The sequence below is a fragment of the Corvus moneduloides genome, chromosome 5 (assembly GCF_009650955.1).
Source record: "Corvus moneduloides isolate bCorMon1 chromosome 5, bCorMon1.pri, whole genome shotgun sequence".
In the NCBI taxonomy this organism is placed as follows: domain Eukaryota; kingdom Metazoa; phylum Chordata; class Aves; order Passeriformes; family Corvidae; genus Corvus; species Corvus moneduloides.
Window position 1 is genome coordinate 2,230,572 of NC_045480.1, and position 25,822 is coordinate 2,256,393.

Consider the following 25,822-nt stretch of genomic DNA (forward strand, 5'->3'; position numbering starts at 1 on the left):
ATGTCAGCAGCACTCAGGGAAGGTCTCAGAGGCAGGGTGGATGCTGAAGACTGCTGAAAGATGTGTTTCCTGTGCAACAATAGGGAATTTTGTCGTATTTCCCTGTGGAACTTCTTGAGGTAAGTGCTGAAGCTCATCCTGTCCCAGCAGACACAAAGAAGACTCCCTTTGCTGGCACAAAGAAGAGCACAAAGACAGAATTGCAAATTGTGGCGCCTCTTCAATGCCTTGAGCTGTCAGAGCTGACCTGCCCATTCACTGTATTCCATCCTGAATGGACCATCGGGATCGTAGCACAAGGGGGAATGGCTTCCCACTGCCAGAGGGCAGGGATGGATGGGATATTGGGAAGGAATTGTTCCCTGGGAGGGTGGGGAGGCCCTGGCACAGGGTGCCCAAGGCCTGGATGGGGCTTAGAGCAACCTGGGCTGGTGGAATGTGTCCCTACTCCAGGGGTGGAATGAGATGATCTTTAATGTCCTTTCCAACCCAACCCATTCCATGATTCCCTGCATTCCCTGCAACTTTCTTTCTTCTGAAGATGGGGTTAAAAATCTTGAATGATGCCATTTTCCCCCTGAACTCTAAAAGGCCCTGCTGTCCCCTGCCCTAGGGCCTGCTCTCTGCCTGTGGGATGTGCTCATGACAGAGCAGGGCTGATAAGAGATGTCTCTTCTCAAAGCCAAGGCCTGGGCTCACTTGGTGCGTGCTGCAGATTAAAATCACTGCTGCAGAGCAAATGAAACACAAATATTTTGGGCTTGGCTGGGTTTGGGAAGGGTGTCCCTTCCGCTGGCCGCTGTTTGTTTGCATAGGTGAGGTGGGTGCAAGTTTTAACAATAAACTCTCCTGGGAACGTGATGGCTCTTGGAGAGGTCAGAGAAAAAGCACAAACCAGCACCGGGCATGGGATGGGATCCTTTGGGGAATGTGGGAGGAGGGAGTGGGCACAGAAAGAGTTGGGATGTGCTCCTTCCCGTGTGTATGTCTCATCCACCTCACAGGGAGAGATGGACACTGTGTCCTTTCAGCCCCTTCTGCCAAGGTAAGTCATTAAAGGGATTAAATCAGTGTGGAGTGAGAGGAGAAGGGATGCAGGGTGGTTATGGATCTCTCTGGATCCTTGGAAGTGTCCAAGGCCAGGTTGGACGGGGCTTGGAGCAACGTGGGATAGTGCAAGGTGTCCCTGCCCGTGGCAGGGAGGTGAAACTGGATGAGCTTCAAGGTCCCTTCCAAACCAACCATTCCATGATTCCATGATTGTAATTTAAGGAAGGAAACTTGCACTTTGAGCCTGGTTGAAACAGGGAGAAAGAAATCCCAATGTCAGGTCAGGCCAGGTTGCTCCAAGCCCTGTCCCACCTGGCCTTGGATACTTCCAGGGATGGGGCAGCCACTGCCTCTCTGGGAAACCTGTCCCAGGGCCTCACCACCTTTAGAGCAAAGAGTTTCTTCCTAACACCAGTTCTAGAAGCCAGCCCCTCTACCTGGTGCTGTGGGACATGAGCAGGGACAGCTCAGCATCATCCAGGATCTGTTAAACTCTGTCCTGCACTTGCCGGTCCCTCTGGGATGCAGGAGAATTCAGTTCCTGGGAAGCTCCTGCTGCCTCTGGCTCCCAGACAGTGCTGAGCTCACCCATCTGCTCTGTCTTGGCAGCAGCAGTGGGGAGGAACAACAGTCATTTTCAATCCAAGCCTAATGTGTGCACAAAGAGCCCCGAGGATTCCTCTGGCACAGCCCGTGGCGGGGGAAGACGGCTGCTGGAGTGGGCCAGGAAGGCATTTTCCACCATGTCCTGGGTCAACCTTTTGTTGCAAGTGAAGGTTTCTGACTGTCTGCAGCCAGCCTGCTGTGGCCGAGCGTCTCTTGCTCTCCACAGAGGTGTTCTCATCCCTTTTGTGCCTTTGGGAGTCCTGCCCATCCGACACTTCCAGCACAGTTTGTGCACTGGCGCAGAGAGCCTTCAAAGGCTCAGCCATGAAGACACTGCTTTGGGACTCAGGCCTTCTCCCAGCAGTTTTCCCATTGCTGTCCAGGCCAGCAATCCACATTCCCATCCTACTAACAGGACAGCGAGGAGCATATCAGCATTTTCTTTGTGAGCTGGACATTGGAGAGGTTTTGTGAGAATTTAAATCCCAGTTTTTCTGCTCTGGGTGTGCAGTTGTCTATGCAACCTCACCCAGACTTAGGTTTTCCTCCCTGTTCCCCCCAAAGTGTGGGCACAGGTTCCCAGAGAAGCTGTGGCTGCCCCTGGATCCCTGGAAGTGTCTGCAGCGAGGGTGGACGGGGTTTGGAGCTCCCTGGGATAGTAGAAGGTGTCCCTGCCCATGGATGGGGTGGAATGAGATGGTCCTTAAGGTCCCTCCCAGCCCAACCCCTTCTGGGATTCCGTGATTCCAAGGCAAAAGGTGAAAGATGCTTTTAGCTTTTCCTGAGGAATTCATCCCTTAAAGGGTTGGAAACATCCTCAAGGCTGTCAGTCAGCCCTTGATGAGTTCACTGACACCTGCACAAGGCTAAAGTTTAGGGAAAACATGTCTCAACCAGTCCAGGGCATCACACCCAATAAATTATTGTGACTTAATTGAATTGCCTTTTTTTTTCTTTTTTTCCCCCCTTTCTTTTTTCTTTAAGTCAGAAACTTTCAGTTATTTACATATCATATGAAACCAGATTTCCTTTCATTTCCAGGGGAAGAAAAGGGTGCTGGTGAACCCTGTCCAGAAAGAAAAGCTGCAGGGGTTTGGGGGAAATGGTGGTTTCTGGTTTAAAGCCCAGCCCTGGTGCTGAGTTGTTTGTGTCTTTGCTTCACCAGCGCCTTTTTGCTGCTGTATCACCCCTGATTTGCATGGAATGAACCCTCTGGATTCTTCCTTCCATGGAGACTCATCCTTCTTTCCATGGAGGTGTCACTTGATCCACAGAGGGGGCTTTGAACTTTCCCGTTGTGTTAAAAATCCACTCTCAGCCTCAGTGCTGTTGTAGAGCTGCCTCTTGTAGGAGGAAAGTGGGAAAAAAGGCAAAATAATGTGAAAAAGATGCAGAGTGAATCCCCTCTCAGGCTTGGGAGGAAAAGCTCAGCTAAAGAAGGCTCTGAACACCAAAATCCTCCTGTGGATGTAAGGGAAGAGACAGCCTTGATTCATCTGGATAAATCCAGGTCAAAGTGCTTAAAAGACCCCAGCCTGAATTTCCTGTGGGGCTGCAGACCCCTGCATGGAGCCCTTGCCCCAAATCAGCAGAGCAAGGAGCAGAAGTTCCTCTGTTCTCCTCCCAAGTGAAGATAAAAAGAGGCTGGGAGAAAGAAAACCAAGAGCAGAGCTGTTTCCCTGCTCCTATGTTGCCTCTGACGATGGTTATTTTGGGATCTGAGCCATGTTTTGTTCCCTTTTTGAGATACCTGAAATGTTCAGTTCAGAATGTCTCAAGGGAAGGCTTAGGGGAAAAAAAAAGAATGGATTCAGCACATTTCTAGCAAAGTTACTGAAGTAAAACCTCGATTTAAATATTAATAAATAATAGGACCTGGAAATGGACCCCCAGCCTGGCTGTCCCACCTTGTGATGCCACCTCGACCACAGGTGACCAAGTTCTCCAAGGAAAGAGGAATTTCTGAAGACAAAAACCCCTAAAAGAGCTAAAAAAAAAAAAAAAAAAAAAAAAAAAAAAAAAAAAAAAATCCATTCTGTTGTGTTTATAAAGCACAGGTGAACAAAATGTCTGGGTACAGCAGCTGGATGTTTCCTCAGGTTCTCTTTCAGCCCTTGGAAAGTGGAAACCAAACACATCCTTGGAGTCTGAGGCTAGAAACGGTAAAATGAGGGAGTTTGTTGATCACTGGTTCCCTTGCTGCTGCTCGAGATCTGCAGCCTCTTCCCAGGAGGCTCAGGGGTGCTTGATCCTCGCTTGGCTCATGGCCATTCCCAGAAACAGGAGTACAACATCCTCTCCTCCAGCTGGATAATCAGGAATGCCATCAACCCATCATTGCATGCGAGGGCTGGGTCAGTTCTTACCCATTCCTTGCAGCAGGAACTGCTCTGAGATAAAAAAACCTGCATCAAGCACCTTGGTATTTCCCAGCAGGGCTGCATTGAGCTACCAGGGTCCCTTGGGGGTCTCTTGGGAGCAACCTGCAGTTCATACCAGGAATTCTTGCTGTGTTGCAAAAGAATTGCAGAAGAAATGCTCCTTCAGGAGGCAGCAAGGAAAACGGAAAGGGAAATTTGGTGTGTGCCAGGGTGGGGATGAAGGATGCCGGAAACTGGAAGGGTAAGGAGAGGTGAAGCTCTGGTTGTGAAGAGAAGGATTTGGGGAGAGCTTCCAGTACCTAAAGGGGGCTTACAGAAAGACTGGAGAGGGACTTTGGTTACAAACCGAACCCGCGACACAGGGCAAAGGGGAATGGCTTTAGCTGAGGGGGGACAGGGCTAGATGGGATATTGGGAAAGAATTCCAGGCTGTGAGGGTGGGCAGGCCCTGGCACAGGGTGCCCAGAGAAGCTGTGGTTGCCCCTGGGTCTCTGGAAGCTTCCAAAGCCAGGTTGGATGGGGCTTGGAGCAACATGGGATAGTGGAAGGTGTCCCTGGCTGTGGCAGGGAGTTGGAAGATGGTCCTAAATGTCCCTTCCAACTCAACCAAAACCATCCCATGATTCTTTGTCTTCTTGACTGCTCTGTTTGGGGGGTGGGACCTGTTTTCCTGTGCTCACGGTTTGGTACAACAGAGCCCTGTTCCATCCCATCAGTGCAGCGCCAAAAGAGGAAGGGGGAACTTTGCTTTCTCTGGGAATAAAACTCACAGGAGCAGAACCCCAGTAACCTTGGTCACCACATTTCATTCGTGGTGAGCAGAAAGGCTGATAGGAGAAGTCCTTTCCATACGGATGCACCGAGCACTCCGTGTACCCACGGATGGGGAACAGCACAGCCAGGGCAAGGAGGGCTTTGGTGAGGCAAGAAAAGTGTTGTCAGTGTGGTGTCACGGGGTTCTCATCACTCCAGTGCTCTTGGCAAGTCCCTCCTGAGGAATTCCACTCTTTGATACAACGAGAAGTTGTTCCTTCTCCCCTTTGCTCTTGCCCAACTTACGTCCCGTGGAGATTTGTTCTTGTTGCTCTTGTTTCTTGATGAAAGAACCTCTGGCTGAAAATGCTAACGAGGTGTCCGTGGTCGGATGGCTTTGTAAAAAGGGGGTTGTGTCTTAAATCCTTAATAATGTTGGATTTGGGAGGTATTTTTGCCCAATGTTCAGCCTACCCAGGACAACGCCTGGGTTCTCTTCTAGAAATGCCCTCTGTGGCTTTCCCCCCATCCTTTGGCTCTGGAAAGTCTCTCCTGTCCCATGCAGAAATGCCTGCTCATCATTTCCTCCCTTTTTCCTCCACAGCCAGAGCTGTGACTTGCGCTGTATTCGTGTTCCTCCTCAGGAATTTCCAGATTCCTCTTTCCCCGTGTTATCAATATTGTGTCGCCAGCCTGGAGAGGAGGATGGCACCTCCAGATGTCTGTTTATCTCCAGTCCCTCCTGTGCTCCAGGCCCTCTGGAGACACATCCTGCAGCCAAGCTTTCTCTGCAAAATATTTTTAACCCTTCCTCCCTCCCACTCGTCTTCCCAGGCAGATCCCCTGGGAACTTGCTGAACAAGATCGTTCTCACTTACACAGTGAAAGAAATAAACTTCTTAGATGTATTTTTCTTGTTAGATGTTTTTTCCTGGCATTTTTGCATGAAATCCCAGTTGTCAGGCCAACAAGGGGAAGTATGAAGCCTACTTGAATTTTAACTTGAAGTAGATGATTTTTTTAAAACATTTTTTTCATCTTTCTCTATTTTGAAGTCCTTTGGGGGATGTTAGGACTGTTTTTCCTGGTGCGTTCTCTGACCTGATTGACCAAAGTTTTTGTGCTGTTCTTGTACTAATTTTGGAACTTTTTTGATGACAGGCAGGCTTTTATTCGGTCTGGTCTTTCAAAGCTGTGGGTCCTACCCCAGCACAGATATTGTTGCTATTGTATCCTACACTTGATGATTGGCCTTGATGACCTTGGAGGTCTTTCCAGCCTTAAGGATTCTGTAATTCCATGACCCCCAAGCTGTGGGAACAGCACAGGGGAGTCTCCCATCCAAGATGGACCACAGAATTGGGTGAAACCTCCTCATATTGGGTTTGTGTGGCCAGGTTTTGGTAGTCAGGGGCTACAGGGCTGGCTTTTGGGAAGCTGCTGGAACAAATGCAATTAATTTCCCCCAGCTGAGTCTGTTTTACCCATGGCAGTAACTGGTGAGTGATGCCTGTTCAGTTTTTGGCCGTGCACAGCTCGGTGCCTGCCTGGAGGCCTTCTCCTGACTTTTTGAACCGAGTTTGCTCAGAACAAGGTGTGTTTTAAAGCTGCAGGTATGCGCTGTAATCTCTCTCTCTCTGATTTAATCCTGCTGGGCAGAGGGGGCAAGAGGAGCCGAGATGTGTGGGTTTCTTCTCGTTGTTTCACGAGTGACGCTCAGCCCAGGGCTGTTATTTTTGGAGAGTTTGGTGCTCGTGTTTATTGCGGAGGCTCCTCGAGTTCTGGGGATTTGAGGTGCGTAAATCTAAATAAAGATGACATTTAAAATAGGTTACATGCTCTCCCTGAGTGTGCAGAGAGGAAATATGAGTAGACTGACTTCAGATCCTTCAAGTGAAAAATCCCCCATGGGAGTGTCGTTGAAGTTCTCAGCACCTCCAGGTAATTATATTCTGACATAAGTTGTTTGGACCACAATTCAAGGTAACTCTAATCTGGCCCTCATGAGGGATAAAGAGGAATTAATCACTGAGCTGGAAGCAGGATTGTTCCCTGGAGGCGTGTGATCGCGGCCTGCCTGCTGAAATTTAGGCAAAGATGGGACAGTTTTAGCTAAAATTGTGTGTGTAAACACAGATACAGAGAGTGGCTCAAGAGGGCTGGGCAAAATTTAACAGGAAAACTGACTGGGAAGGAAAAGACATGGAGAGGGAGATGGAATTGGGAACTGAGAGTCATGGAATTGGGTTGGAAAAGACCTCAAAGCCCATCCAGTTCCACCCCCTGCCATGGGCAGGGACACCTTCCACCATCCCACGCTGCTCCAAGCCCTGTTCAGCCTGGCTTTGGACACTTCCTGGGATCCAGGGGCAGCCACAGCTTCTCTGGGCACCCTGTGCCAGTCATTTTTGTTCTCCCAGACAAATTCTTCCACAAAACACAAGAGAAATTACAGTTTTTGGGAGCTGCTGGGTCTGCAGGTACAACTTCCTTTTCAGAGCTGCCTGTGGACAATGAACATCTGGGAAGCACCGAGGAGCTCTGGACAGTGGAGCAGCAGCAGCATTCCCTTGCTCCTTGGAAACGAAGGCTCATGCCCAGGTACTCAGCTGGTGGGGGAGTTTGGAGAACAACAGCCACAAGAGCAGTTTCCCAGCCTCTGATTTTTAGGGCTGGGCTCTGGATTGTCTGCTCAGCCTTGCAGGGAGCAGAGGATTTTTTGTCTATGTTTATTCCCAGCCCTGGCACAGCTGCTCAGGGCAGTGATGGAGTCCCCGTGCCTGGAGGGATTTAAAAGCCGTGTGGATGTGGCACCTGGGGACAGGGGTCAGTGGTGGCCTGGGCAGTGCTGAGGGAATGGATGGACTCAGTGATCTGGGAAGGTCTTTTCCAACCTAAATGATTCTGTGAGTCTGATTCTGAAGGACACACAAGGGGCTGGATTCCCACTGTGCTTCTCTTGCCCTACTCCCTCCAAGTGGATGGCCCGATATGGAATATTGAGAACATGGTTGAGAAGAGAAAGATTTGGGGATCTTTTCTTCTTCAATTGTTCTGCAGCACCACAGGCAGGAGTTCAGCTGATCTTGACTAGTACAAGCTCTTCCCCTGCTTGAAAGTGGTCCTTGGACTTCGTTGCTCAGGGGAATCTTCCAAGACACCAGCGTGGCCCCAGCAGGTTTCATGTCCAATGTGGATCCTGGTATTTTACCTGCAGTAATTATTTCCTGGCCCAGAAAAGGTTCAAACCTGCTTGAATTTCTGCTACAACTCAAATTTAAATTGTCAGACCTGAAGAAGGCAAACCATGTTCTTCCACTACCTTTGGTGCAGCATCCAAAAAAACAACCCAATGTTTTTTTCTTCATTATTGCAACGAGAATCCCCCTTTGAAGCATCAATCCAGGGCAGGTATGGAGCAGTATTTCCTCTGTGCATCTTTTAACCCACTTAAGTAGGAACATGGGGTTCCTACCCCGTGTATTTCAGGAATTTGGCGTTTGTGGTGCTTTGCCAGCCTGTGTCAGAGTTTAAGGGCAGGGCTGCCTGTGCATTCTGTCCAGTGATGAGGTATTTTGCTTCCTTGCCTGTTCCCTCTCTTTGTTTCAGTCCTTCTTACATCAATCCTCAGTATTTACGCACCATCCTTGATAATGAAGGCCTGGAAGATATTTTAAAGATACAGACGATAAAATATTGCATCTCTTTACTTTCTTTCCCCTTTCCTCTGCCCAAGCAAGGAGGCCTCACTTGCTTTACTATCTATTTACATTTTAAAAATCTTGCTGCCATCTGAAGCTGTTGGCTCCAATTTGGGCTTTCTTGGGTGGTTTTTTTTTTTTTTAATTCGTTTTTTTGTTGTTGTTATCCTCTCGAGAGAAAGAAACTGCGCGGGTTTCCAAGTTCCTTGAATAAATGTCAAATAAAGCATTCCAAACAATTATTCAGGCTGGTAATAAGCAGTGAGACATCCTTCCTGTAGAGAAGCTGAACAATGGTTTCCTCTGACAGAAGCACAATATTAGGAGCCTTCCATATGTTGGTGCTGATTTAAACGGCGGCAGCATCTCCGAGAGGGATCGGAGGCCCCAGTGAGTATCTGGATATCCTGTGGGAAGAAAAGCTCTGTGGGTAACACCCTGACTCCCCCCGACAAAATTCTGGGAGTTTTGTCCATGTCTTCTCAACATCCTCCAGTTTTGAGAGAGTTTGCTTCCTTCCCTGGGATTTTTGATCCTTCCCACCACATCCAGGCTCGCCCTGAACACTCCAGGGAGGCAGGTGAGCCATCCCTCACCTCCAGCTCCAGGATGGCTTCCAGGGAGGAGCAGTGCCGGCTGCCAGTTTGACCAGTTTGATCTGTGTCTCTGCAGCCCTGGTGAACACCTCCCCTTCCCATTTTTGCTCCAGAAACACCCCCTCTCCTCCATGGGCTCTATTCCTTGGGGAAGGGATCCCAGCTGGGATCAGAGAAGCAGCAGGTAACAGTCACAGATATGAACAAACTCCTTGTTTTCCTTGCTTCTCCCAATTTTTAGATGCCTGAATGTGGGAGCACAACTCTCACACTGACTTTACTCCTCAGCTGGTGACCAGGATGGGCTTCTCCAGGTGAACCTGGCGCTGATGGCTTTGTCCTTGCTTGAGCTGGTGGCCACCTCAACGGTGGGGACATGTGGAAGGTGATGGTGGGGGCAGAGTAGCTGGGGTTGGAAAGGCCATGGCTCCTGGAGCTGATCCCACTCCTGCAGTCCAGGCTCAGTCCCCAAGGGAAGAGCCAGGTCTGGTTGACACATCCCAAACAACGAATGAGGAAATTGGCTGCGTTCCTGGATGTGGTGCCTCCCAAATCCTTCACAAACACAGAGAGCCGGGAGTAACCCTGGAGAGGGCAGAGCAGCATCTAAATCTTTATTAACCGGTTTGGAAATGGCCAGCAAAGGTCAGGATGTCTGGAAAGTCAGGAGCTAAGTTCCTCTTTGGGGCTGCTCTCCTTGATGCCAAAATCTCTCACCTTTTGGTGAAGACCCCAGAAATTAAAAGGGCTTTTGGGTAATTTTTCTCTGTTGTGTGGTTCCAGGCATTGGATCTGGTAGAAGCACAGCCAGTTGTTGTCCTGGGAGTCAGTGTGGTCAAACAGGCCTTTGGTTGGGGGAGTCACCTCGATGGCCACTTGTTCTTGGACATCCTCTCCTTGGTGCCCCAGACTTTGGAGAGCTGGAGGTGAACCCTGATGGGTGGGTCCTCCCAGTGTCACTGACACCTCCCCAGGGGCTGCAGAAGGGTGAACAAAGCTCCCTTCACACCCCTTCATCAGCAGTGGGACACGTTCACTTTTGCAGTGAGGAACCCAATCATCTGCATGGGAGACAGACCTGATTCTCCTCCTCTTTTGGCCTCAGTCTGCTGAAGGGCCTCAGCAAGACCTTTCTTCACCTCTTATCATTTTTCTCCCTTTGTTGAAAGAGGAATAACGATATCAGTAGATCATTAGGGTGGAGGGGACAGGCACAAATAATTACCCTTTGGGCCCCGAGCCACCCAGAACTTAGCTAAAGATGTCCCATGGCTTCCTGAGCTGGAGTCATTCCCCTGTGGTGTCAAACAAACACAGAAATTGTGAGGATCAAAATATCCCAGCCTTGCTTGTAGGAGATCCCAAATCACTACCATGTTTTAGGAATTAATTTAATTTTCCCATTATTATCATTAGTAGTATTATTAAAATAATTTTTTCTAAATTTCGGCCTCCCCAAATCACAGAAACCCACAAGCTTCTGGCTCGGAGTGTGTGCTGATCAGGGATGAGGGGAGAGCAGGAGGTCCAAAGGAAAGGTGCTGGTGGTGAAGCAGTTCTGGGGCTCTTTCCCAAAGATTTTGCTGCTTGGGTGGACATAGTCAACCTCCTGCTTGGGATCACCACACACCACCCAGTGGTCACCACCAGCAGCTCAACCTGCTCCTCCAGGCTTTAAAACCAACCTGGACCCACCTTCCCAGCAGAAATGAAGCTCCTCTGGGGAGGTCACCGTGGAGGGGAAGCGTCGTGGTGGCCTTGGTTTCACCCCAACCCTCCATGTGCATGTCCTGCTCTTCACAAAGCCACTCTGCAGTACAAGGGAGCAGTTTTTGGTGCAGAGAGCCTTCTCAAGGGATTCCCATCTGCTCCTGGGCAGAAAGGATGTCTGGCTGATTTTGCAACGGGGACAGGGAAAGGTTTTACAAGCCCTGGAGAATTTGGGGCTGTCTGACCTCAGCACCTCATGAGCTCCATCATCCCACGTGAAGCCACAGGTATGGGGCAGCCAGGCTAGAAAACCCTTGTTTAAGGATATTTTCCACCTTTTTTTTTCTCCAGGTATAGCTGAAAACATGGGGAAAATGGCCACATAGAGCAAGGCTTGGAGTCCTTTTGGCTTTGCAGAGCCTGGCACTGGCACACAGATGAGCTGCGTGCCTCAACCCCGCGCCCTCGAGGGCTGTGCAAATGAAGCCTGTCCTGCGTTCCCCAGGCTCCCCGAGTGCCCAGGGATGGATTGTCTCACATCCAGCGTGTGGCTGCTCTGCATCCTCCCATCCTCACCACGATTTTGTTGGAGAGAGGGAAGGAGGGAGCCCCGGCACGGCGGGAGCCCTCAGCCGGTCTCGGCACCCGCGCTCTGCACAATGTCCATTTGTTCTGGGTGCTAACACGGAATAACAAAAGACTCCAGATTCATGCTGAACAAAATTGTCCCCTTGCTAATTATTAGATTATGAAATGTGTTTCATAATGTAATGAATAATGGGGGGGACACTGGCTTCTCTTTTTTTTTTTCCCTGTTTGAATCTGGATTTTTTCATTGTTTGCCCTGGAGTTTTTGTTGGTAGGTTGAAACAGAGATGCGAAAAGAATGGGAAAGGCTGGGTTTTATTTGTGCCTTGCCTGTTAAAGCTGTGACTTGGCTCACACAGTAAGTGCAAACAATTCTCTCCTGGCAAGTGTTCAGTGGAGACATTACTGATGACAGACTTTATTAAGTGCAGGTTTGCTTGTTATTAAATTCGCTCTGTGCTTGTTTCCGAAGCTGCTGGCCTGGCTGGCTGCATCCTATTAGGATCTTTAGGAAGAAAGAAAGGAACAGAACATTGTATGCAGCAGAGCCAGCGATGAGGTGATAGGGAAGCCAGCACTGGGGAAGGAGACCCAAGGAGATAATTAATTGCTACGTTTAAAACAAACATTTGTTTGGCTTATTGAGTTAATTCAAGCCATGCCTTGGAGATTCCTGGTTTCCAGGTGAAGCTGGGCATGTGTTCCCATGTCAGCACGCTCAGGGCTGTGGGAGGTCAATGTATGTCAATGTATAATTGTCTGGGGGGAAAAAAACCACCATTAAAGTAGAGGCATGTTTCTAATTTCTCAGAGCCTTGTTTAAACTCTTCCCTTTTCCCATCCCAGCTATTGTATGGACAGCATGCCACCAATGACAGCCTTTCTATACAAAATAAATATCTTATAAAGCCTTAAGTCCATGACTGAATGACTTCATTGCTTCAGTTCCCAGCCCTAATGGCCCAGGCCATGTTAAAAATTAAAAGGTTCGAGTGTCCAGGGGGTGGGTGCCAGGTATTTCCTGAAAATCAGGTCCCTTTGCAAGGTGTCCCAGCTCCAGATCCCATCAGAGAGTGATTTGTGGGAGGAATCTTGGCTGATAGTTTGGAAGCACTTGAAGCAAATGGGAGCTGCTCAAATTCAATAGAGCAGGAATTGATCCACAGAAGTCAAAGAGGAAAAATAGGCTCATTTTGCACTGAAGACCTCAAGTGTTTTTGGACTGAGATTTTTCAAGTGTACCGGGTGAGGTGATACCTTGCTCCCATCAGCCTAGATCAATATAACTATAATTTTTGGATCAACAACTGGTTTGGTCTAGACCCCACTCAAGAGTTTGCAATCTTTTGTTTACAGCACTCTTCTGACCTGGGATTTGCAGTGGTTAAGCTGCTCAGGTTAGGTCCAGGAATTATGGTTCTTTCCCTCCACACAGTGAGAAATCCACAAAGAAAAATAGAGAAAAGTTGGATTTTTTTTCTTCTCCTGGTTCTAATGGAACAATCTCCTTTCACCTCAGTTCTGGGGGCGGGGGGAAAGGAAACTGTGCCTGTCACCAGGTGAATTTTGTAGTTGAGGGACAAGAACTCCTCCAGCCAAAGGGGTTTGAAGGAATGATGAGGCTGGGATGTGCCAGGCAGGTTTGCTCCTCTGCATCTCTTGTAGCCAGCAAGGACCCAAAGCCCTGAGCTGCCTCTGGGCTCCATCTCAGTGTCCTTTGACTATCAAAACCACGGGAGGGAGGGGACAGAATAACAAAACACTTATTTTCCCCTCAGGCTTTCGAGCCACCACTAATGACAGTGGGTGAGAGTCTGTGTTTTGCAATTTATCACTTTGGCACCCGGATGAAGGGACTGGCTGAACTCCTGATCTCCTCTTTTCCCTCTGAGATCACAGACATTGTGTTGCCTGTTTTTTTTTGCCTGGGATCCTCCTTGGAAACCTGGACCTGGAAGGAGTTTCTCCAGGTCTGTGGCTTTTGCCACAGAAGTGACTTTGGGTGAGGTAAAGTCCCCTCCCCGGGCTGCTCTGAGGTTCTGCAGTGGAGAAGCACCACGAGAGCTTTACACAAAAGGCAGCATTGACTTCTCAGCTATTCCCAATTTAATTTGATTTGCACAGGCCACTCTCTGCTCAAAAGCTCTGTCACAGCCCATCTTAGCATCCTGGAAATACTGGAGCAGTTTGATTTCCGGGTAAGTAATAACGTCCCTCAGTCAAAAGCTTTCCAGGGTGCTTTGTCTGCTGCCCATTTATTTTCTATAAGGCAGATAACTCCCATCAACCTGAGATTGCTTTATCTCCCACTTTGCTCTCTCACTGAAATAAATTGCAGGAAAAATCCATATACTCCTAGGACCATCCAGGGGAATGGATGTACAAACGATGCCCAGTTAAAATAAATACTGTATCAATTCCATCTGAAAAATCACTATAAAACTGCAGTCACAGAAAACCAACTCCATCCCCCTCACTGCATTTAAAAAAACTGGAGCATGAATGTTTCAGGCCACGTTTTATCTGGGAGTCTCCCAGCCCAGCTTGGGAACACAATGAGGATTGTGTCCCAGGTATGTCGGAGCTATTTTGCTACTGTTGGCGAATTTAGACGGGAAAAGTCAGGCACAAAAGGGCTTAAGTGATTTGGCTCAATTAACTATAATTTATGAACCCTAATTCCCAGTTTACTAATCAGAGTATCACACAATGGCCCTGATTTCAGAAATTGCTTAAATATGTGCCTCCGCTCTGGTCGATATTAAACATGTGCATAAAAATAGGCAGATGGGCCCTTTTGGAAGGAGAAATGTTTTCCTCAACCCAAACTTACTGCTTATATCAAAGTGAGATTTTACATCACTAAAATTTGGCCCTCGTGTTGCATCTTCCTGTTTTGAGGAGGGGAGAGTTTGGAGAAAGGAGGGAGAGCTGAAGTAGGAAGGACTCTGATGTTTTAAAAACTCTCTGCTCAAAGTCTTCCCGTGACACAAGGGGCTGGAGGAGCTGCCTGTGAGGGCCCTCAGGGACACGGGGTCTCAATGAAGTGTTCAGGGTCAGAAAGGAAGAGAAACTCATCATTCCTGCAAAGTGAGAGGAGAAGACACAGTGGAAGGAGCAGGAAAACCCTCAGCATCCCGAGTGGTCACGATGGGATGAACAGAAAGGGAAGGGAACTTCCTCCACACCATCAGAGCTTCACCAGCGTCAGCAAAGGAGGACTGAGCTCACTTTTGGCATTTCATTGTCTCCTGTTCTTACTCATGTCTGTTTTTCTTGTAGACATGCCCAGAGACTGCAGTTCCCAGCTCTCTCCAGCAGCCTGTTGGGATGACCTGCAGAGGAGATAATTTTATGGAGTGATTCCCCCGACCAGGCCTGTTACTCGAGGACATACTCCGATACTCCATCTGATCCCAGTTTAAAGCTCTTCCAAGAACTTATGTGTGATTTAATAATCAAAAGGCCTCTTGGTTCCAATTTGTGCCTACCCTGACTTTCCAAACATCACCCCTGCTCGGGTGTTTGTCAGGTGGATCAGCCTGAAGATCCGTGGTCAGCCTGGAGCAAAGGAGGCTCCAGGGGGACCTTGTGGCTCTGCACAACTCCCTGAAAGGAGGGGGCAGCCGGGGGAGTCGGGCTCTGCTCCCAGGGAACAGGGACAGGAGGAGAGGGAACGGCCTCAGGCTGGGCCAGGGGAGGTTCAGGTTGGACACAGGAGGAATTTCCTCATGGAAAGGGCGGTCAAGCCTTGGAACTGCCCAGGAAGGTGCTGGAGTCCCCATCCCTGGAGGTGTCCAAGGAATGCCTGGACATGGTTCTGGGCTGGGTGGCAAGCTGGGGATCGCTCATGGGTTGGACTCTGTGATCTTGGAGGCCTTTTCCAACCCAAATGATTCTGGGATTCATCCTGTGCAGTCCTGTTGACCTAAAATTTTGAGGACACTGTTGGATCCACGAAAAGCTGTTCTCTCTGCCTCTTGCTCTAGGTGATGTTTCATTCCCCTTCTCTTTTCCCCGTGCCTAGCTAAAACCAACCCGCACTTACTGGTGTTTTAAACTGTTCTCAGCAAGATAATTGCCTATTAGAAATTCCACAATTATTTCATTACGCATTATTACAGAAAAAAAAATTAAAAATGCAATCCCATAATGCAGTTAATGGAAATTATTAAGTTCTACAAATAACTTCCATGAGAGTCATTATTTGCTGAGCATGGGCTGAGGAATCCCAGGCAATTACATAGGGAGCCACATCAGAGCAAAGCTGCTGTGAAAATGAGGATTTGTCACTTTGTAAGTGACACTCACCACAGATTAAAAACAAGCTGCAGAGGGAAGGTCATCATCTGGAAAGTTCCTGCCCCAGGAATGGCGATGTTTCCATGGAGATGGCCCATGTTTCCATGAGATCCCTGAGTCTCCACCATAGCTGAGGATGAGCAGAATAACTCCATGGATCTTCTGCAAGAAGTTCTTGGGGGTGTCCCTGAAAACGGGCTGAAGGTGAGTCCAGGCTTTTAGGAGTGTGTTGGAAGGGTTGGGATGGCCATTCTCGGATATATCCAAAGTCAGGATGAGCCTTGTTCATCCCTTGTCCATCCCTTGTCCATCCCTTGTCCATCCCTTGTCCACCCCTTGTCCCTTGTCCATCCCTTGTCCCTGCAGGGGTCTCACCTGGGCATGACCAACCTGCTCCCTGCACCCCCAGTTCTTGCCCCCAGCCAGAGTCCAGGAGGCACTGCTGTCCTTCCATCTCCGCGACGTTCCAGATGTTGCTGCTCTCCTGCTGCTGGCACCACTCGCCTCCATGGGAGCCTGGGCTCCAGCCAAACCCTGGGATCTCCACGCAGCTCCATCAGAGTCAGCAGGGGAGATAAATGCAGACCAAACCCTGTCCTGTTCTTGCTTTCTTGGAGAGCAACCCAACCTTCATGGTGAGTACAGCTCCTTCTTCTTAGAGCCACAACCCCACTTGTGCTGCTGGGCAAGTTCAGCTTTTATCCAGCTCCCTTCTGTCCCCACAGTGACTCCCAACCCTCATCCCTCATATCCCCGGTTCTGATAATCTGTCAAAGCTAGATGTGCTCCTCCATCCAAGAAGAGGAGGAGGAGGGGGGAGGCAGCTGCTTTGCCCAAGGACATGGTGGGTCCATGGAATCACAGAATGGTTTGGGTTTAAAGGGACACTGAAGTTCCTCCAGTGCCACCCTTTGCCGTGGGCAGGGACACCTTCCACTATCCCAGGTGTCTCCAAGCCCCGTCCAACCTGGCCTTGGACACTGCCAGGGATCCAGGGGCAGCCACAGCTGCTCTGGGCAACCTGTTCCAGGGCCTCCCCACCCTCACAGGGAACAATTCCTTCCCAATATCTAACCCCAAACCTGTCCTCTGCCAGCTGAAATGGTTGTGGTAGTGTGGCAAATCCCAGGCCAGATGTGTGTCTCCTCCTCAGATCTTCAAGGGGCACGAGAAGAAAGCCCAGGGTGAGTTTTACCCACACATCTCCTGGCAAAAATGGACATAACCAGAACACAGATGTTTGCAGAACCTGCTCTGGTGTGTGGATCTTCTGAGAGAGACTCGAGAATCCGTCCACATCATATTCTAAGAAAAGGAAAACACCACGCAATTTCAGGCCAACAAAAAGGCCCATTATTCCCAAAACAATCCCATTCCTTTTGCCCAACCCTATTTCTGTGCCTACCCACCCTGGAAGCCATGACAGCTCTTCTATCCATCATAACTCAAGGAGCAAAGAGCTGCCAAGGCCCTGGGGCTGCTGAGTTCCCATGTAAACAGGCACTGCCCCATTCAGGGGAGCACAGGACGCTCGCATTGTCTGCCACACATGGATGTCATAGGGTGAAGGACACGAAGCCACGCATTGTGTTGTCATTCCCATGTCCCCAGATGACTGCTGCCAGCCCTGCTGCATTCCCATTATCAAGGAAACAACCCCCAGTGTGTGGAAGCTGAGGGAACCAGGGGGGGCTTTACTGGTGGCTCTGGGGGTCTGAGCTCACCTGAGTGCTGGTGTCATTTCCCGTAGTGGGAATCAATTCCTGCTCCAGGCATTTTCCTGAATTCAGGAGTGGGACATTTCAATTCACATCTGCAGCAGGAATACTGTGGAGTCTGTGCTGCTCGCCCTGCTTGGATTTGATCTTAAAAGTCTCTTCCAACCTTAACGATTCCATGCAAGACACGAGGAGCCTGTATCCAGGAGGTGGCTTGCGATAAAAAGGACTTTTCTGTGTCTACAAAACCATGGGACCAGCCTTAGAACCATATTGCCCACACCACCATCCCCTCTGGGATTTGGGATCAGTGGGATGATGGCCTGGATGGACAACCTGGAACACCCAGATTTCACCTGAAATGGGGAGGATGGGTGAGTCAAAGGGAACTGGGTGGGTGGGTGATGACTCCATGTGTTGGGTTGGCTGGAAAAACAACGAACACCACAAAAACCCCAGAGCTGCATTTTTTCCCCCCACACTTCAAATTTAAAATGCAAAAATACAACTTGTTGTAGAATGGGGTGTTTCCCCATGTTTTATAAAAGCCTGAGGGCTGGAGTTGCAGGCTGGAGGAAATGAAGGTGGTATTTCGCATTCCTTTGGATCAGCTGGTTGGGATGGGCAGTGTCATTGCTCTGGTGCCCTCTCTGTCACTTCAACGTGTCCTCTGGCCCAGAATACCTTGTCCTAGAGATGGATCTCTCCAGTGGTGCTACTTTGCAGCACTCAAGCAGTGCCAGCACATTTCCAGCCCTTCCCCAATTAGCATCTTCCTGGATTTATGCAGAACAGAACCAGGCTTGTGGCTCAGATGCTTTTTTGAGGCTGTGAACCCCCACTCAAACCCATGCACCAAACTGAGTGGAAAGGGTTTTTTTTTGCCCTACTACTAAAATTTCACTTTTAAAATCCCCACCTGACCCCAAAGAAAGCCTTCCTGCCCCTTCCTCCCATTCAAACATTCCCATTTCTGGGCTCTTCCCTCCTTTGTGATAGCATGAACATTTTTAGCAGCAGGCTTTTCTTTCCCTGGGTTAAATTTAGTCCAGCTCATTCCTCCAACGTCCTGCCCCTGCTATTTCATTCCTCAAAGACTTTCCTATCTCAACCATCTGCAAGATAGTTTCACACAGATGGAAATTCCTTTCTTTTTCGCTTGTGGGAAATGTTGGTGTTGTAATGGCTGAACATTTTCCTTGGGATGTGGGTTTTTAAAGGGTAATGCAGCCAGGAGAGCACCTGTGTCTGAATGATGGTGCTCCTGCTGCTCATCCGTGTTTCTGTCATAAGGCTCTTACGAGTCTGCAGCTGTGAGGCAAACAAATAATAATATTTATTCCCAAGGAAAAGAAATATTACTCAGCCATCCAATATCTACCTGCTTCCCTGTCTGAACATCTCAAATTCATCCCAAGTCTGGGTTGTCCTTTGTTTCAGGCAGAGATGGGAAGAAGTAGGTCCTAGGTAAGAGTTGCAATGTTCCCAAGTAATCCCAGTCCCGACTATCATGGAATCATAGAAGGGACCTTAAAGGTCATCCAGGTCCACTGCCTTGCCATGGGCAGGGACTTCTTCCGTTATAAGGTGGACTTTGAAGGTCCTGAAGAAAAGGGTCACAGCATTTTGTGTTGCAGTAGCTGCTGAGCCAGCGTTTGCAGTTGAAGGATGGAGCTGTTTCCTCCACAACCACCCAGGAAATGATCCTGCCAAGACTCTTCCACATGGCCAGGATGGATGGATGGGTGTAAACAGCCTGGGAACAGCTCCTAAACGGCCAAGAAACAGGTTCAGCTTTGCACCTGCACTGCCTGGGGCTTCCCCCTCAAGCACCCTCTCCCTAGGGACTGGCAGCAGAGACAGGGGACAATCCCATGCCCCACAGCACCACTGGCCAGGCAGCAGAGGTGGAATACCCCACTCGTGGGTGGTCCTCTACTGCTGCTCTTGGCTCCAGTAATTCCTGGCTCAGAGGAAGAGACGAAGTACACCAGGTTTCAATGCAGCTGGAGCTCTGAATAAACAGGGAAACAACTTATTCCCGTGACTCCCCACTGCCTTGGAGGTATTTTTGGTTGTTTATTACCTTCTTATTCCTATCTTCCAACTCCCTCCTCCTCTCTCTTCTCTTTTTAATAGATTAGGGAGACCCTGAAATCCTCAAGCATCCTTCTTCCCGAGGGAGATTGGCCTCGGGCGAGGTACAAATTACAGGTTTCAACAATAAGGGAGAGCACAATTATCCCTTGTGCCTCTCGGCTGCCGCTAATGAGCTGACACCGGAGCTGCGAACGCTGCAATGGTTCAGCTTTGGCTGCTCAGGAGATCGCGCTGACCCTGGGGCAGAGATGACACGGACAGAGCCTGGGTCAGGGAACGGGGAGGAGTTACAGGATTCGACTCCCTCCCTCCGGGCTCCAGAGCATCCAGAAAGTGGGAGCATCATATAAGGACAGAGAGCGCGGAAGGAGGACATGATCAATGCTTCCTCCTCGAGGAAAAGCAGGATTTGGGCTGCACAAATATGGAGGAGTTGGTGGACACGGCCAGGCTGCATGGTTGTTGCTGGATCCATAGGGTTTTTATGGAGGAAGAACACTGGATAAACACAGCCCGTGGTGCCTTGGGGCATCCTGTGCTCTGAATCTCTTCATTTCCTCTCTTTCTTGCACCTTATCTAGAAGGTTTTCCAGGATACCTCCAGCCCACAGCAACCCTGTCTGGGACCCTGAAAAATTCCTGTCCCATGATGAAACCAGCTCTCCATCTGAACTGGGGGGCTCAGCCTGGAGAAAAGGAGGCTCGGGGGGAATTTCTGGCTCTGCACAACTCCCTGAAAGGAGGGGGCAACCAGGGGGGGTCGGGTTCTGCTCCCAGGGAACAGGGACAGGAGGAGAGGGAACGGCCTCAGGCTGGGCCAGGTGGGATATTGGGAAAATTTCTTCATGGAACCAGTGGTCACGTGTTGGAGTCCCCATCCCTGGAGGGATTTAAAAGCCGTGTGGATGTGGCACTTGGGGACGTGGGTCAGTGGTGGCCTGGGCAGTGCTGGGGAATGGTTGGTACTGGATGATCTTAGGGGGTTTTTCCAACTTTAATGATTCAGTGATTGTACGTGCTCATGGCACCGTCTCTGTCCCTCCTGAGTGACACCAGGACCTCCCTTCAGGCTCATGTGTAAGATAGGGGTGTCTACACAGCTCAAAAACTTCGATCAGAGAAGAAATCCCTCCTGGTCTTCCTCTGGGAATTTTTAGCCTGTTTCTCTTCCTCCAAGATGCCAAGCCCTTCCTCATCAGGGAGGGCTTGAGAGAAACTTCCCACAGTCACGGGCAACTTCTGCCCAGGGAGATGGTGGAGTCCCCATCCCTGGAGATGTCCAAGGAATTACTGGACATGGCAGTCAGTGCTCTGGGCTGGGTGACAAAGTGGGGATTGGTCACAGGTTGGACTTGATGATCTTAGAGGCCTTTTCCAACCTCAGTGATTCTGGGATTCTGTGATTCTATGGAAATCTTTCCCTCAGGAGGAAGCCCACCTCCCCCCACTATGTTTTTGTTTTGCTCAGATCCACTTCTGCTACTCAGGCAGAAAAACCCCATCATTTTTGGCATTATTTCTTCACCCTTGAAATGTGGGTGTGTTGGGTGAGAAGCTAGCAGGAGAAAATACGTGAAAAAGTAGAAGGGAAGGTTCAATCCAGGATCAGTGAGGTTTAGGGATTAAACTGTGGGTAGAGCCAGCCCTTGCACCCCCTCAACCTCCGCACGGCGCTCGCCAGTTTTATCTCGGTTTCGCTTCTATTTGCTGTTGTTGTTTTTAATCATAAAATGACTATTTGTGCAATGCAAATAGCAGAGCCTGCTGTGAGCCACTTAGCAGAGCCCAGAAATGTCACTCCACGCATTCATCCAGCCTCTCCCATGCTGGGTTTTCAACAGCTGCGCTGGGGCGCCAGCCGCGCTCTTCCAGGAAAGCGCGATGCCACTCATCCCTCTCGCCACCACCCTGCCTGTCCCCTCCTTGCTTGGGATTGAGGCTTCCAGAGGCAGGACAGCCTTGCCCAGGAGGGATAAGAGGTTGTGGCCGCTCCAGGCTTGCCCAATTTTTTTTTTTTCTTATTAAGGCACACACAAACGTTTGAACATTGAGAGGGTTCCAACAGCTCCAAAGGGTTAATCCATGCTGGATGCTCAGATTCACTTCCTGACATGGTGGTGTCCGGTCAAAGGTTGGACTTGATGCTCTTGGAGGTCTTTTCCAAGCTTTATGATTCCATGTTTCTACACCCAGAGGGTGCCCCAAGGGCAGGATGTCCCCTGGATCTGTCCTGAGCACACGGGATGGTTTTTTTTCACAGGACAATCACACCAAAGCACAACCCATGGGGGTTTTGCACAACCTCTGTTTATTCCCAGACCTCATCTGAGCCTGAAGAGTCAGATTGTTTGTGCCCAGCTGTTGACATGTTCAAGTTGTCCTTGTCCCTGGGAGCTGAGGTGGCTCCTGGGCTGTTGTCCCATCCCTCTGTCACAGCCTGAGAGGAATTTCACCTCTCACTTTCTCCATCAATAACAAGAGGCCACTTTTGAATCCTTCATGGTCATCACCTGACATAAACCCAGCCATGGCAACCCAAAAACCCAAATCCCAGCAGATGCCAGAGCCCCAACTTTTCTCCACTTGCTTCAGCAGGTCTGGCTTCTGCAAGGTGTTACTCCGTGTTTGAGGAATTGGGGGGTTTTAAGCCCAATTTTTTTTCACAGCTGCACTTTCTGAGCACAAGATTCTGTCCTGCTTTCCCAGATGGCATTTGGGATAAATAGTTTGGGACCAGGGTAGAAGATGCTCCCACAGTACTTAGTCCATCTCAGAAATACTGGAAAAGGTGTGTTTTGTCTGCTGAAGTGAAAATGTGAAAATCCTCACTTTTTTGCCCGATTTTATTCTTAAATCTGAGCACTTTTCCTTGGGTTTGAACTAATATTTTAATGAATTTCCACATTGCTTCTACATCTGTGGCTCCAAAAGGAATTTAGGCAAAAGCACCACTTTGATATCAGCCTAAACTCTCTCCCCTGATGCCTCAAACACGATGCTTCACACACAGCCTCTGACTGAGAAATCCCTAAATCACTGCTTGCCAACAGTCAGAGCAGGGGATAACGGGGAACTGCTGCTTCCTTACTTTTCCTACAAATTTAATCCGTGGCTGGAGAGGACGGGTGCCATGTCAGGGACACTTGTGCTATCAGCAGGCTCTTGACTCACATTCCCAGACAGGCATTCCAGTGTGCTCAGAGCAGATAAATGCAATTTTAAAGCACCCAGGGCAGCATTAATTCTGGCAGCTCTGTGCAGTGGCAGTGTCGGGAGCGCAGGAGCTGCTTTGCCTTTGTGGGCTGTAATTGCAGCAGCTCAGAGGTAAAATGGATCAAGTGGAAAACCTCCACAGGATGAAGAGGAAGAGGCCATCTGACATCCCTGTAGCAGCCCTGCCGTGGCAACCAGCCTGCAAGGAGGTGGAAAGGGGAAAGAGGGAAGGCTTGGGAAGGGCTGAACTGGCAAAAAAACCCTGTTGGGCTGCAGAGGGGTTTGGAGGTGGTCAGGAGTCAGGGGAAAGACTCCCATGGCAGGGGATGGGAAGGAGATGATCTTGAAGTTCCCTTCCAACCCAAACCATGCTGTGATTCTGTGATAAAGAAGCCACCAAAGTAGAGCCAGGCTGGATCCCACTCCTCATGGGGATGTGGAGGAGGATTTCCCTGCTGTGGCACAGGGAGTGAAGTGGATGGAGGCAAGGGAATAACTGCAGAGGGGTGACAAACGCCTGGGAGATGATCCCCAGTGGGTCTGTGAGGTGGCAGGGGTCCCGGGGGAGATCCAGGGTGGCAGGCACGGGGTAAGGCAGAGCTGGCAGAGCCTTTGGGAAAGGGGGATGTTCCTACTCATCCTGCTCCTACTCACCCCACTCCTACTCACCCCACTCCTACTCACCCTGCTCCTACTCACCCTGCTCCCCACACAGCCACGGCTCCCTGGCTGTAGCAGAAGGCAGGAGACTCCTGCCAGCCCCTGTCCCTTTTATACAGGTGCCAAACCAAGACTGTCTTCCTTTCTTTGTGCCTTGCTTATGTCAGGAGGGCTAAAAATGCTGTGAAGCATCGAGAAATGTGCCAACAGTGCTGCTGCCAAGCAGAGCCTCCGCAGCCCTGGCACTTCTGCTGAGCACAGGGTTGTATTTGCAGGGAGACTGGGGGGAGATAAGAGGTTTTCCCTTATCAGTGGCCAGGTTTTGGCAGGGCAGCATGGCTGGCTCACGTCCATGCCCCCTGCCTGGGGAGGGCAGCTGCCTAAGCAGCCAGTTTGGGTATTTCTGCAGGGTTCCTCCTGCCTTGGTTTCATTTCTGGGCATCTTTCACTGTGTTCCTACAGTGATTTGAGTTTCACCATCCTGGCTTTGCCCTGGTAGGGATTTGGGGAAAGCCATAAGCTGGTGTGATTGTCCCTTCTCCCTCTCATTAGCACTGCTTGGAAAGATCTTGATGTCTTGCGAGATGCTCATGGAACAACTCACCTTTGCAATCATCGCCCTGAACTCATTGCATCCCTGATTTCCCCAGTCTTCCACAGAATTGCCTGTGCCATCTGGGAATTTGCAATCCTTGCATCTGCGGGATTGGAAGGGAAACTCCTTATTCTGGTTTTTGACAGCTCAGTCTCCTTTGAAAGCCCTGCACATCAGGATTAAGAGCATGGTCTCATAGCGGTGACCAAAAATTTGCACCATGGATGTTGGAATATTGTTCTTTATTATTATCCATGTTCCACTAAGTGGCATCATATCCCTTGCTTCTGTTCCCTCGTCTTAACTCTGTCTCCAAATATTGAGAATTTTCTTTATCAAGCAGACAGGAAATAATAAGGGAGGAAAACTGTTTGCCAACTGAAGGGAAATGTATTTTTGGAAGAATTTTTTTCCCAGTTTCTGGCTGAAAAAAGGAGAAAAATTCGCTTTGGAAAAAAGAGCAACATTTCATTTAAACTCCCCTCCAAGCTCGCTGCCTTTGCCTGGGGTTTGGAACTCACAGGCTCCTGATCCTTCAGGTTCTCCTCAACCCCTCCCAGTGCAGGTTTGGCTGTGTTCTGGATTTAGCAGCCACTGTGTCATTCAGGTCCCTGCACTGAGACCTTTCTAATTTGCAGAAAATGGTTTCAAAATGAAATTTTCACAGTGAGTGGGTTTTGGCAGCGGGAGGCTGGCAGAGGGAGAGCTCAGGCCTTCGGGGAGAGGGAATGAGATTCCACAGCTCCAAGATGTTTCCAGTTATGTGTGGCCACTGATGGGTTTGGTTTCAAATTGGTGACCCTGTGCTGGTCTCTGCCCAGTCCAGAGATCCATGGAGACACTGCAGGAGGTTCTGTCAGGCATCACCCCCTGGTTGATGGGGTTGGTCTTGGAGCCAAGGGCAAGAGGAAAGGAAAAGAGGAAACAGCTTCAAATTGCACCAGGAGAGGGTTTGGTTGGATATTTGGAAAAATTTCTTCATGGAAAGGGCTGTCCAGCCCTGGCCCAGCTGCCCAGGGCAGTGTTGGAGTCCCCATGCCTGGAGGGGTTTAAAAGCTGTGTGGATGTGGCACTTGGGGACTTGGGTCAGTGGTGGCCTGGGCAGTGCTGGGGGAATGGTTGGACTGGATGATTTTAGAGGGTTTTTCCAGCTTAAACAACTCTGTGATTCCATGATTTGGTTATCCATGCTCACCAAAGAACCAACTGAGGATGAATTTTGGTACACGGGAAGTTGTCTCTGTCCTTGTTGAGCAGCTCTTTTACCAGGTGACTAAAAGAGGAGAGATTTAGATTAGAAATTAGATAGAAATCCTTCCCTGTGAGGGTGGTGAAGCCCTGGCACAGGGAGTCCAGAGAAGCTGTGGCTGCCCCTGGATCCCTGGAAGTGTCCAAGGCCAGGCTGGACGGGGCTTGGAACAACTTGGGGTAGTGGAAGGTGTCCCTGCCCATGGCAGGGGATGGAATGGGATGATCTTTAAGGTGCCCTTCCAACCCAACCCATTCCATGATTCCATGGTGTCTGAAGAGTGAATTAAAGCTTTTGCAATTGAAATTGAAGGAAAAACCCATGAGACTGACCAAGGAATTCACCAAAAAAGTGATGAGCCAACATGAGCTGCTCAGGCTGGGTGGCTCTATTGACCATCCAAGAGAGGCAAAGGGGGTTTGGAATGTGCAAGGAGGGTTTAAAACAGAGGGAGAAGTTGTTGCTGTGGTTGTATTTTGGGGCTTTCCTCAGCATGCAGCCAGACAGGGAAGTAGCACAGAGTTCCTTGCTTGGAGATCCAGCAGCTTGTAGAGGATGGAACCAGGAGCTTGGAGATGGAGGTGGGACCAGAGGTGAGAC